Source organism: Gouania willdenowi, chromosome 4 (assembly GCF_900634775.1).
Source record: "Gouania willdenowi chromosome 4, fGouWil2.1, whole genome shotgun sequence".
Lineage (NCBI taxonomy): Eukaryota > Metazoa > Chordata > Actinopteri > Blenniiformes > Gobiesocidae > Gouania > Gouania willdenowi.
The window spans coordinates 30,720,765-30,734,029 of record NC_041047.1 but is presented as its reverse complement, the minus strand read 5'-3'; positions in this window follow the sequence as shown (position 1 = coordinate 30,734,029).

The window sequence follows — 13,265 nt, the reverse complement described above, 5'->3', positions numbered from 1 at the left end:
ACTGTGCTACATCCTTGTGGAGTCCAGGCCAATAGAAATAGTGAAGAATGCGTGCTGCTGTTTTGTGCTTACCAAGATGACCAGCCCAGGGCACTGAATGGCCCAATTTGAGTATTGTACTCCTCACCACTTGGGGGACAACCAGCTGCTGTACTGTCCCCTGCTGGCGATACAGTATGTCATTATCCAGTATATACTCGAACATCTCTCCGGCTGCTGCTCCAACTTCCTGGAAAAGAGGCACTAAAGATGGATCAGACTTTTGCATTTCAACAATATCTGTAGGCATTTCAAAATCAATAGACAACTCTGGTTACGTATTTTCGATAGGCGTCACAATTGTATGTTGAAACTTTTCTTGTCTTCTCTTCCTCCGTGATTTCCGTGCCTTTCCAGGTTTTGTCTCAAACTCCTCATTATAAAAGGGCAAAGCACTAAGCAGATCAAAAGTCTCTTCACGTTTTTGAGCTTGAGCACGAGTAAAAGCAGCACAACAAGTTTGGCTTTGATCCTTCTCCAGTAAATCAAATAACACTGGTAAGTCCCGGCCTAAAACTACCGGGTATGGCAAACTGTCCACAATGCCAACCTTCAGCAAGTAAGTTTGGTCGTCTATCTTTAGATACAAATCAGCTGTAGGATAATTTTTCTTATCTCCGTGTATACAACAAATGGGTATAGTATCTGCCACATTTATCTGGTTCAAAGGGACATGTTCTTTATGAATCAAAGTCTGGTCACTCCCGGAATCCAATAGAGCTTTTAGAGCAGTCCCATTCACTTCAATGTTGGCCATTTTCATAGTTTGGAGATTATTTACTGAAAGTTCAGTTTGCGACCAGGGAGCATAACACATTTGGGTCATTTTAGCTGTATTTTTGGGACACATCGGTTTTATATGACCCTCAATCCCACAAAGGAAGCAGATAGGTTTTCTCCCAGAATATTTCTGTGGCCGCCTTGATTGATTTTCAACATTTTGAGGTTTACTCACACCTTCTGCCCCTAGGTGGCGCTGTGGAGCCGAACCATAGTCCCAGGTCATCTTCCATTCTTCACGGCTCCATGTTTGTCCTTGCTCTCGCGCAGCCACAAAAACGTCAGCCAGTTCCGCTGCCTTCAGGGCAGTTTTGGGGTCACGTTCTTTAATCCAGACCTGAAGCTCAGGGGACAACATTCTCAAGTATTGCTCCAAAATAATCACTTCACCAATATCATGGATGGTTTTACTTTTTGGTTCAATCCACTTCACATACAATTCTTTCAGCCGTGCATACAGTTCCTTTGGGCTCTCACCTGCATGAATCTCAAGAGAGCGAAATCTCTGCCTGTAGGTCTCTGAACTAATATTATATTTTGACAAAATTGCAGATTTTACTTGTACATAGTCAAGTGAATTTTCAAAGTCCATGTGCACATATGCCCCTCTTGCTTTCCCTGTTAATAATGGAATTAGATGGAATACCCAATCAGATTTAGGCCATCGGCATGCAAGGGCGATACGTTCAAATGTGATCAAAAAATGTTCCATATCATCATTATCTGTTAGTTTTTCCATTCTAGGTTCATGACAAGTGTGGGACTGACCAGTCAGAGTTTGTGAGGAAGACATGTGCTCTGCTTTAGCCTGTGCATCAGAAAAGTCAGCTTGACAAGATTCAGATCCTGGCTCTCTACTTGATAGTGGATCTGTGTTTTCACTACTCACTTCTAACTGCAAGAGTTGAAACTTGTGTTCCAGAGCTGCAAATTGTTGCTGTTGTTTGACCTCTCGAACATTCTGCTGCCCCATGTGTGTCTGAAGAATGGCCATTAGGTCTGAGAGTGTTGGCTCCTCCCCTTCTTCCTCAGTGCCCTTTACCTCTCCAGAATCTCTATTTTCCTCCATTTCTCCTTCAGAGTCTTTTCTTTCTACTACTCCATGTGGTTCTTTCCGGGGTCGTCCTCTTCCTCTCACAGGCATTCCCAAAAAAAAATTGAAGGTATGATCCAAAAAATGATCAATGAAGACAGAAAAAAAACCTTGTCCTCACTGGCTGATTCCACCACTGCCACCAATTGTTAGGGTCCAAGCAGTGAGGCAAGGAGACAACAGCGTTACATTTCCAAAAAAGGTGCTTTATTGGCCACAGACTAACACAGGCCAAGAACAGAGGTAGCATGTGCAACGAGAACTAACACAAAACCAACTGCCTCAAATGAGACAGGAGTCAACTTAAATACAGTTTGGACCATACCAAATATAAATAAGGAGAAACACAGGGGATAAACAACCAAAACTAAGGGACAAACACAGCCCCCTTAACCTCAGTCCCCCTCTGCAATGGTCTGGTCCACTTAAGGCCGCCTCCAGCTCTCTCCAGGCCAGCCCCTCACCACCTCTGTTCTTAAAGGGACAGAGAATAATGTCAGTGGCAATCATCAAATGATTTAGGAGCTGTTACCTCTGTGTGGCCCGGCCATCACACACACAGCAGCTCAAGGTATCCCAAAATATCTTGCCTGTTGAAGGCCAGCAAAACACCTTGCATTAGGGCCCAACTGTAGTCAGTTTCCACTTGTCTAACTTTATTGGCAGTGATTTTTCTGACTTTCGTCAAAAATTTCATTAACCAAAAGGACAGGTTGGCCACAGTGTGGTCATTGGTGACATTTCACAGACAGGAAGAGGTGGTTTGTTTTTGCCATCACCTGACAAACAGAGGGCATAATATAGAACCCTCTTGGGTTGGTTGGGAAGCCGGCGCACAACGCCACCTGTGGCATCAAGGAAGAGGGTCACTGGAGAACGTTGGCGGAGATGATCTGCAAGAATTGCAATTCCTTGCTTGGTATACAAATGGACGCCAAAGGGATCCACTTGCAGATGTTGGATGTACCCTGGACAGAAAATGTAACCTGCATCAGACTCTCTCATTATTTGCTGTGTCAGTATTAGCTCCAGCAACATGTCATCATGAAGCCTTGTGCTTCTACTTATCTCTGCTGACACAACTTTGAGGATGTCTTTTGACAGTGCTCGAGTGAGGTTACCAGCAAGTAGCTCCAATGATGGCGTTTTCCCCAGCCTCTGATAAAAGGTGTTACTCACACCACCAGTGATTGCCTTCGCAATTTTTCCTCGCTTCTTATTGCTGGCTGGCCTTGCCCTTGTCTCATCACGTAAATGTGTAACTTTACCACTTCGACACACGTGAAATGTAATGTTCTTAGCATTCTTTGAGGGTTTTTTTTGGCATTTTAAAGAAGTATTTGGCTTTGCATGAAGAAAACATGCACACTGCTTTTATTTTGAGATAAGGTGATGAAGTCTTTCGGCTCTTAGGTGCTCTAAAATGCTGGTACTTGAATGCAAGCGAACAGGAAGGGTTGTGCTTTCGAAAGCTACTGTATAGGACATGTGTCCATGATTTCCTGAGTTTTGACAATCCCTGACATGGCTTGATCTTGTCCAATTTGTCCCTCTTAATGTGCATTTTAAATGTTTTAGGTCCAGGTTGTGTAGGTCTGTACTGATCTTTTTCACTTGTACTTTGGATCTTTTTTAAAGGTGAGGTTTTTCCAATTTTGAGTCCCTTTTTAAAGTGCTTCTTAACTTTACTGAGCTGATGTTTTCCACCAAGGCAAGAATCAGTCACAAGGACGGCATTTTCTTCACTCTTCACTTCATCAAAATGTTCATTGTCTGCATCTGTTTCTGTAGCTGTATCAATTGCTGCAGCTGTATTTGTTGCAGCATCTGCATTTGACTCCTGAAGGTCATCATCATTCTCATTTCCTCCATCCAGGTAGGTATCATATGTATGAATTGGACTCTCATCACTCCCCACTTCATCAAAATTTTCAGTGCCTGTATCTGTTGCTGTAGTTGTATCAATTGCTGCAGTTGTATTTGTTGCAGCATCTGCATTTGACTCCTGAAGGTCATCATCATTCTCATTTCTTCCATCCAGGTAGGTATCATATGTATGAATTGGACTCTCATCACTCCCCACTTCATCAAAATTTTCAGTGCCTGTATCTATGGCGGATGTAAGCACAGATTCACTGGAACAAACTTGGTCTCCAACTTGTACATAAGCATGTGACGTTAGTTGTTGGACTGCTGTCCTAACCCCTCGTCTGTCTTGCAGCCATACAACATGTAGCCATTTCTTTAACCTCTCTTGATTAAGAGCAAACAAACAAATGGAAAGCTCTGGCCATACTTCAGAGTTCCAAGATGTTTCCCTTTTGATTATTTGCAAATGTAATAATTCCCTGATTACGCGCTGTTCACCACCAGCCCTCACCCATAGATCCTCCCTTGGTATTCTACCACCTTTCCTTGTACGTCCCATGTTGACATTGCAGGCCCTTCAAATATAAACATAAGAAAAACATGTAACAAGTAATTAGTTTGTGCTGCTAGGAGACTTTATGGAACCAAGACATGTAAACACATGGTACATGAATGCCCCGTAAAAGTTGGTTTCAAGCTGGTTGCAAACCACTCAGAACACTCAGCTAATTCACAACAAAACCGAGAAATAGTCCTAAAACGTGTTCAACGAACAAGAATTGTTTCGAAGATATCTTTTACGTGATTTTCTGTGAAATAATGGCTGTGAAAGATAAATACCCACCTTACAAACAGATGAGAAGTAGAATGGTGTTGTTAGGTTGTAATTACACTCAGCTATTTCAAAATAAACCGAGAAATAGTCCTAAAACGTGTTCAACGAACAAGAAATGTGTTGAAGATATCTTTTACGTGATTTTCTGGGAAATAATGGCTGTGAAAGATAAATACCCACCTTACAAATAGATCAGAAGTAGAATGGTGTTTGTAGGTGGAAATTCCAGAGAGTTATTTCAAAATAAAACCAGGAAATATTCATGAATAATGTTCAATGAACACTAATTGTTTCTCAGATATTTTTTGCATTATTTCATGGAAGGTAATGGTTGTGACAGATCAATATCCACCTTACAAACAAATGAGAAGTAGAATGGTGTTGGTAGGTTGAAATTCCAGAGAGTTATTTCCAAATAAAATCAAGAAATATTCATAAATAATGGTCAATGAATACTAATTGTTTCTCAAATTTTTTTTTACGTGATTTCATGAGAGATAATGGCTGTGAAATATCAATATCCACCTTAAAAACAGATGAGAAGTAGAATGGTGTTGGTAGGTCGAAATTCCAGAGAGTTATTTCAAAATGAAACCAAGAAATATTCATAAATAAAGTTCAATGAATACTAATTGTTTCTCAGATATTTTTTTTACATGATTTCATGAAAGGTAATGGCTGTGAAAGATTAATATCCACCATACAAACAAATGAGAAGTAGAATGGTGTTGGTAAGTTGAAATTCCAGAGAGTTATTTCAAAATAAAATCAAGAAATATTCTTAAATAATGGTCAATGAATACTAATTGTTTCTCAAATTTTTTTTTACGTGATTTCATGAGAGATAATGGCTGTGAAATATCAATATCCACCTTAAAAACAGATGAGAAGTAGAATGGTGTTGGTAGGTTGAAATTCCAGAGAGCTATTTTTACAAGATTTCTTAGGAGATAATGGTTTGGAAGTAGAATGGTGTTGGTTGGTTGAAATTCCATATTTTTAGTTATTTTAGAATAAAATAAAGAAATGTCAATTAACAATTTTGAATTAATACTTTTCTTTGGGACATATCTATACCCACCTTACAAACAGATGAGAAGTAGATTGGCGTTTTTTTTGTTTTAAATTGGTGCTTTTGTCATTATTTTTTCAGTTGTCCGAATTGAAAAAACAGGGATTGTAATTTTACGACGGTCCCTAAGCGCTCCGGCTGCCGCACGGTTCTCCGACAGACATTCAGCGTCGTTCTTTTGAGATTCTGCCACAACCGCTTAGGTTGGGGAGTTGGTGAGACCTGTGAAATGTGTGGCTTGATTTTCTCTACAAAATAATGCCAACCTTGATGAGAATGGTGCAGTTTTCATGGCGCTATTAAGATTAGAAAAAGGAAAAACAAGCGAATGTCGAATATAAAACCAATTTCACCTCGCTTAAATGTTCTGCAGAGCTGCTAAAAGTCCTGGGTAGAAATGAAAAGGGGCTGTGTTTTTATACTGTATGTCACTAGGGGTTTGGGCATTGCCCAATACATGTCGGCCTGAAAAACTAATACCAAACTCCAACATGGTAGTATGATCTCAGCTTCCTCCTATGGTTACCAGAGGTCCATGTGGCCTTTGTCCCATCTACTCACCTCATGCAATGCTTCAACAATAATGCCACTGACACAGTAACAGATCATATATTTAGAATTGGTAAAGCATTTGTGATGGAATAAAATCTGACAAAATATTATTGATTAATGAACAGTAGTGATAATTTCGACTCTGTCCATAATCATTTTCCTACTGAAAAGATCAGCACAGTACAAAAAAAATTAAAAGGGTTGATGATGGGTGATCTAAAAAAAAAAAAAAAAAAAACTACACACCAAAATAATAAAGAGCCTCTGCTCTTTACTTGGATGAATTATTCACAGTCAAACTCAAGCTTTAAAGAAGACCAGCACATGATGCCAAACCTTCTGAGTCCAATTTCTCACAGCAACTGAATCAAGAATGAAAATCCTCCTTATGTACTCCAGTCCAGCTGATTGTCAACAGCTCACAGCAGTGCTCAACTCTACATGTGCAGCAGATCTCCCTGTTTGGCATGATGAGCTGGACATGGCTGTGCACTTTGTGCCAATCTGTAACAGTATGGTAAATCCCCCAATAGATCCCCTGGAATTATGAAACCTTTTGGCCTAAGTAAAAGCTAACCAACAATTTGATCTTATTTCAAATTTTGTTGGTATTTTCCTGCATGGAAACATCAGAGTGAAAGAATCTTGTCAAAAAAATTGCAAATATGGCAAAAGCTGCATTTGTTTGCACTGGACAAATGTTTTATCAAGACCTTGATGTACTTTGCCACCATGTAGACCCCTACTTGTGTGAATGTGGACAGAAAAATAGAAACGTGGAGAACGATTAAAGACAGATTCGCTCAAATTTAGCCAAACATTGGCTCATCCATCTTATTTAAGTTGTAGTGAGTTGTATTTCACAGTTTCAGGGTGATCAATATGCTGTATTACTACGATACGTTCAATTAAGACTTAAACTTTCTTTATTCAAACTTCAACTTTACAGTACAGATAACAATGAAATGTCGTCGCATTGGCTGCAAGATAAAAACAGCAGCAACATAACAAATTTACATAAATGTTTGGTCAACTTATTTTTCTAAAACAAAGAAGAAATAGGTTTATTACTAAAAATGCCAGTAGGTTAAATTATTAGATGAATCAAACAAGTGATAATTCTGAATAAGATGTTTTCTTATTGTTGTTTTTTTCCATTATATTTTACTCAACAGGATAGGTAAAATTCTGAGAAAAATTCCCTTGTAGGGTTAAACTGCATATGACATTACATTATTATGTTTTTTAAGTGTGGAGGAGTAGGGGGTACATGGTTTTATAGGTTTAATGTCTGAAGCGGTACGGGACTGTGAAAAGTTTGGAAGCCACTGTCCTATGTAATGTTTTGGATTTTCATGCTCAGGGTTGCGAGTTCGAGTCCCGGTTAACTGATTTTCTGTGTTGTTTTTGCTCAACTATTTTCCTATTATAGTGTTCTTTGGGTTTAGAGGTTTAAACCCACTCCCTGTTTTGTCAGTGTGTTTACTATGGTTGGGTAAAAATGCAATGCAAGATAGAGGAATTATTTAATTCAGAATATAAATCGGAATAAACCAGCCACCTAATTCAGATTTAAGTTTAATTTGGAATACAATTTGCATTAGGAATTAAATGTTTAAAGATGATTTAACTTTTATTCTGAATTAAAGAGGAATGAAAGCTCCCATGTAAACATTTCCAGTGACAAAAAAAATAGAATAAATAATAACAATAATAACTAGAACTGCAAGCAGTTATTAAAGGGGGCAAAGCCTTCCCGTGCGACTCGGCCCCCAGGTTTCGTGGAGCCCGTGGAAGTACGTCACAAAGGATGACGGGCTCGTGGCGAGCGTCAGGATACAGGCCAACGTACCATTTGCTGTGAACAGGTGGATATGAAGTTTTGGAAAATGTGATTTAAAGTGTGAAAGTTACAGGCCAAAATGCATTTGCACCCATTATAGCGCCACCTAGTGGTACACTTTTTGGTATGGGTGATCTGTGTGCTCTTCTATAGTTACCCTGTAAATTTCACAGCCCTCAACATATTACTTCAGCTGAAATAAAGGTTTGTTTATTTATATGTTATGTAGTAATAAGCCACGCCTACTTTCACCAATCGCGATTAATTTTGAGATACGGTCCCAGGAGCGACCCAAGGTCATACCCACCAAATTTGGTAAAAATCAGTTGTGCCATTTAGGAAATATAAATTTCTCATAATTGCAGTGCCCCCTAGAGGCCTAAGTTATTCAAATCTGGCTCATACACCCACAGTCTCATGGCAACCAAGGATCTAAGAATTGGTGGTGTTAGCAATTATTTTGACTGAGATATGCAACAATTTGCGTTTTAATAGCTAGCTAGAAAAGTTTACTCGTTAATATTTTGCGCATATTTTGCCCGAACAAAATTTTTTGCTGAACTTTAGATCAAGTCCAAGTGAAGACTAGTGCCAAGTTTCATGCTGATTAGACAAATCCTCAAAGAGGAATTTGAAAAGGTAGGTTTTTGATGTGTAGTGACTTACAAAGAGCAATGTGCTGTGGGAGTGGGTGTGGCCTATGTCAGACGATGCGACTTTATGTATGAAACATGTGGATATGAAGTTTTTAAAGATGTGAATTAAATTGTGAAAGTTAAAGGCCAAAATGTTTTTGAAATTATAGCGCCACCTAGTGGCGTAATTTTTGGTATGGTTGGTCTGTGTGGTCTTCTATATCTACCCTGTAAATTTCACTGCCCTCAACATAATAATTCAGCAGAAATAAATGTTTGTTTATTTATGTGTTATGATGTAATATGCCACGCCCACTTTGACCAATCGCAAATAACTTTGAGATATCGCCTCAGGAGGGACCCAAGATCATACCCTCCAAATGTGGTAAAAATTGGTTGTGCCATTTAAGAGATATAATTATTCGTTATTTGTAGCGCCCCCTAGTGGTCTACATCATTCAAATTTGGCGCATTTCCTCACAGTCACATGTCAACTGTGGATCTCTGATTTGGTGTTGTTAGCATTTATTTTGATCGAAATATGCGCCAGTTCGCATATTTATTGCTAGCTAGAAAACTTTACTTGTTAATAATTTGTGCATAATTTACCCAAACCAACTCATTTAGTTAACTGTATATCATGTCGAACTGAAGACTCTACGTGCCAAGTTTCACGCTGATTGGAAAAAACCCCAAGGAGGAGTTCGAAAAAGTAGGTTTTTCAGTTTTTGCAATTTTGCTCCAGAAAAGTTTAGGCGGAAATGGGCGTGGCCTAGCCCAGGTGATTCAGTGCTATTCAAAGAATCTGTGGATATGACGGTTTTAAATTTGCAACAAACGGTGTGGGAGTTATTGGCCAAAACGCGTTGACCTTTGTTATAGCGCCACCTGCTGTCAGACATATGTGAATTTTTGTGTCCAAGGTCCCCTGGTGCTTTTGGACCCAACCACCAAAGGGCACCGCCCTACCTTGCACGGTTTAGCCTGCAGCACTACTTTTACCCAAGGAAACATAATAATAATAATAATAAAAAAACCTTGTGTTTACAATTGGGTTCCTAGCACCGCTGGTCCTTGGAACCGCGTATGCTTACATACGCAGTTCCCTGGCCCTGCGCGCTTGGCCCCCTAATTAAGAAGGATAAAACACAATTAAAACTAATAAGAAAAATAAAACCATAGAAACAATAAAATTGCCAAACAGTGAATCTGACAAATAATTAAATACTGTAAGATTATTTGCACAAATACGCTCATGTACTTTAAGACACTAAGAAATAAATAAACACACACATTAGACAGTATGACTGCTATCTACAACCTGAGCTGGTTAAATTTAAATCAACTCTGGCCACGGTTATATGATGTTTTTTTAATTCAGAATTATTTATTCTGAATTAAATTATTTGGAATTAAAGTGTTCTGTTTTGTGTTTACATGGATATAGTAATTCTGAATTGAGGTTTACAGTGTTTACAAGAAAGACAAATTATTTAATTCGTAATTGAAATTGGAATAAACCAACCACCTACTTCAGATTTAAGTTTAATTTGAAATTAGATTTGCATTAGGAATTATGTGTTTACAAGGTAAGTTTAAAGAGGATTTAACTTTTATTCTGAATTAAAGAGTAATTAAAACTCCCATGTAAACGTGGCCAAATACATGTGACTCCTACTGTGATATGCTGAGATACTGTACAAAGGGACGCTCTTAAAAGCTAATAATTGTGATGGTGGGTCCATTCTAGAGATAAAACCTAGAGAGGATCAATTTAGAGACGCCATTAAACCCAGTATACGTTTCCCAAGACAAGTAAGGATGAAACCACACAGAGGGTGAGAGAAGAGTTTCATTGTGCTTTGTCCCAAAAATAAGCACAATGGATTGCTTGGTTCCTCAGACATGGAACAGCTTTGAATGTTTTAGAGCATGTTGAACATTCATGAAGGGCCCCATGCTGTGAATGAATCTGGACTCGATTTTTCATGCCTCAGTCCTTTTCTCCTGAGGGAAACTATTAGGACCTCTATAAATTTAACTTTTTGTGGAGTAAATCAAATCAATACTGTTTCTACGGCGAAGAGGCGTGGGCTGTGTTTACATAATACTGCAGTGACAGCACTGTGACTAATTCTGAACAGCTCATAACCAGTGAACCATTGAGACTTTATACAGGTCACTCAGGAGGGGGTTGGCATATTGTGTTTACAACAATAAATCCTGTGAAGTTAAACTGTTGAGCGAGATCATTGGCGCCTAAATGTTTTTCAAATGCTTGTGATGATTAGTTATGATAAACAGAATCTTTAGTTTGGTTTAAAAAATGTGAACGTTGAGAAATTTAATGAACCCATTTAATATGCCAACATTTTGATGAATCTTTTTGAAAACATACTCCAAGATGCCTTAGAAATATATTGTTGGTATTAATATTTAGTTATAGCATTTTACCTCTGAATAGAAAGAAGAACCAAAATAGATCCCAATGGAACAAAATCACTTAAACATACCTTCATGTATGTTAGGGATACATTGAAAATATTGAATATTATATTGAATAATATGAAGTTTCTAATAAAATATTGGTATATATATATATTATTATTTTTGCATGTCCAAAATAAATTACTACTACTACTACTTTAAACTGTAGACTATGCATGAATATATAACATTGAGATATATTTGCAATAATAAATCTGCAATAAAACCTCTTTTTAAATTTCCTAACAAAATCTAAAACTGGATTTATTGTACAGTATTTCAGCAGACACTGTTTGACTCGACATGTGTGCATGGATTTCAGTTTAAACAGTTGTTTTTCTCCTGCATGAGCAGAAACTGATACTGTGCTGAGAATATAAAGCTGCAATATTTAAATGTGGGATTATGTGATGTATTACAGTTACATGATAAATCAACATCATTCTTTGTGTAGGATTCTATGTGGGTGCAAAAATAAACCTCACTGGCTTTGTAACATTCTGCAGTGAGGAGGTAGTAGACATGGTTTTTGCATTGTATTAAGTGGGGTCATTGATATTTGTCCTAAATGTGTTCTGATGTGGACCAATTTTTCCAAGAGCGCTCAGCCAAGGCGCCCATAATCAAGTTCAGTCAGATTAAATCTGAAATGAAATTACATTTTATTACAGAATATATTTATGGTCAAAGGATTGGATATGTATATGACTTGGTGTAAAATTATATGAGCAGTTTCGAAGTTGTCTGCGGCTAAACCCACTTTATTGACTTTTTGGTGAAAGAAAAAACCCCAACCGAACAAAACCTTTTTTTTTATCTGAATTATGTAAATGGATCCCTCCAAAGAGAAACACAGCACGTTACAGAAGCAGGAGTCCTCTTTATTCAGCGCTTACTTAAGACAGAGATAAACTATCACAGTGCAGCCAGCTCATTTTAGGGATGAATATACATCTCCCCTGGTTTTCAGATACTGTAATTCTAAAGTGTGGCGGCAGCAGCCCGGAGACAGAGGAAATGCTGCCAATTAGACGCCTAAAACATAAATCACACTTTACGACTCTGTCACATCAAGTGGGCCAATATCCAGTTTCCTCCCTGCAACCGACACCCATTAATAGATAGGCATGAAATGAGATGAATAAATGCACAGCATATGAGTCTGTTCATGATATCATCTTTCATCCTCAGAGGAAAAATGTGCTTGGGAAGGTTTTTTTTCCCTCTCAAACAATCCTGTAAACCTCACAATGACTTTATTTCCAGAGGAGGGAACCCAGTATACTAAGCAAAGGGAAAATAGTTTGACTTTTGGAAATACATGTTATAATGCATTGTCTTAGGCTATGATATATAACAGCTGTCTGTCACACTGTGAACTGTATTGGGAGTGCTCAATACCTCATGGTGGTGTGGAATGTGCTATAATACGTATTCTGCCTTGTAGATCTGATTTCCAGCTTGGCAGAAAGCTTAACATGTTCCTCAATAAACATCCAAGAATCAGCAGGTAAGTTTAGGATACTTACTTCAGAAGCACTGTGAAAAGACGCTCCTTAGAGTGCAAAACAACAGCTTTGTTTAAAGGCTCACTGCTGTTGAAAAGAACAATGAAGAGTCTTCATTTGGTCTGACTGTCTTTTAAAAGAACAATATTTCCAATTTGTCAGTTTGATTTGTGTTCTTCTCATTTCCTTTTTGGCTGGGCTGTCACCAGGTGCCTCAAAGGAGAGTCCCCTGATCAGGCTCTTGATACAATCATTATCTGGACAAATGCTGTTGTTCCCTGTGGAAGTTCATCTACTTTTGTAGTGTTAGTCTTTAGAGCTGTAGCACAGGATCAGACTTCATGAATGAGCTTGGCTAGTTTATGTACAACGTAGTTTCCAGCTGGAAAAAAGCAGCAATCCCAGAAAAACTTGGTGTTGGTGTAGAACTTTACTGTGTTAATGTTAACATCTAGCCCAGGGGTCAGCAACCTTTACTCTCAAAGGAGCCATTTTGCCTAATCTCACCAGGATTAAAGTCCTTCTGGAGCCGGGAAAAAAAAGAAAAAGAAA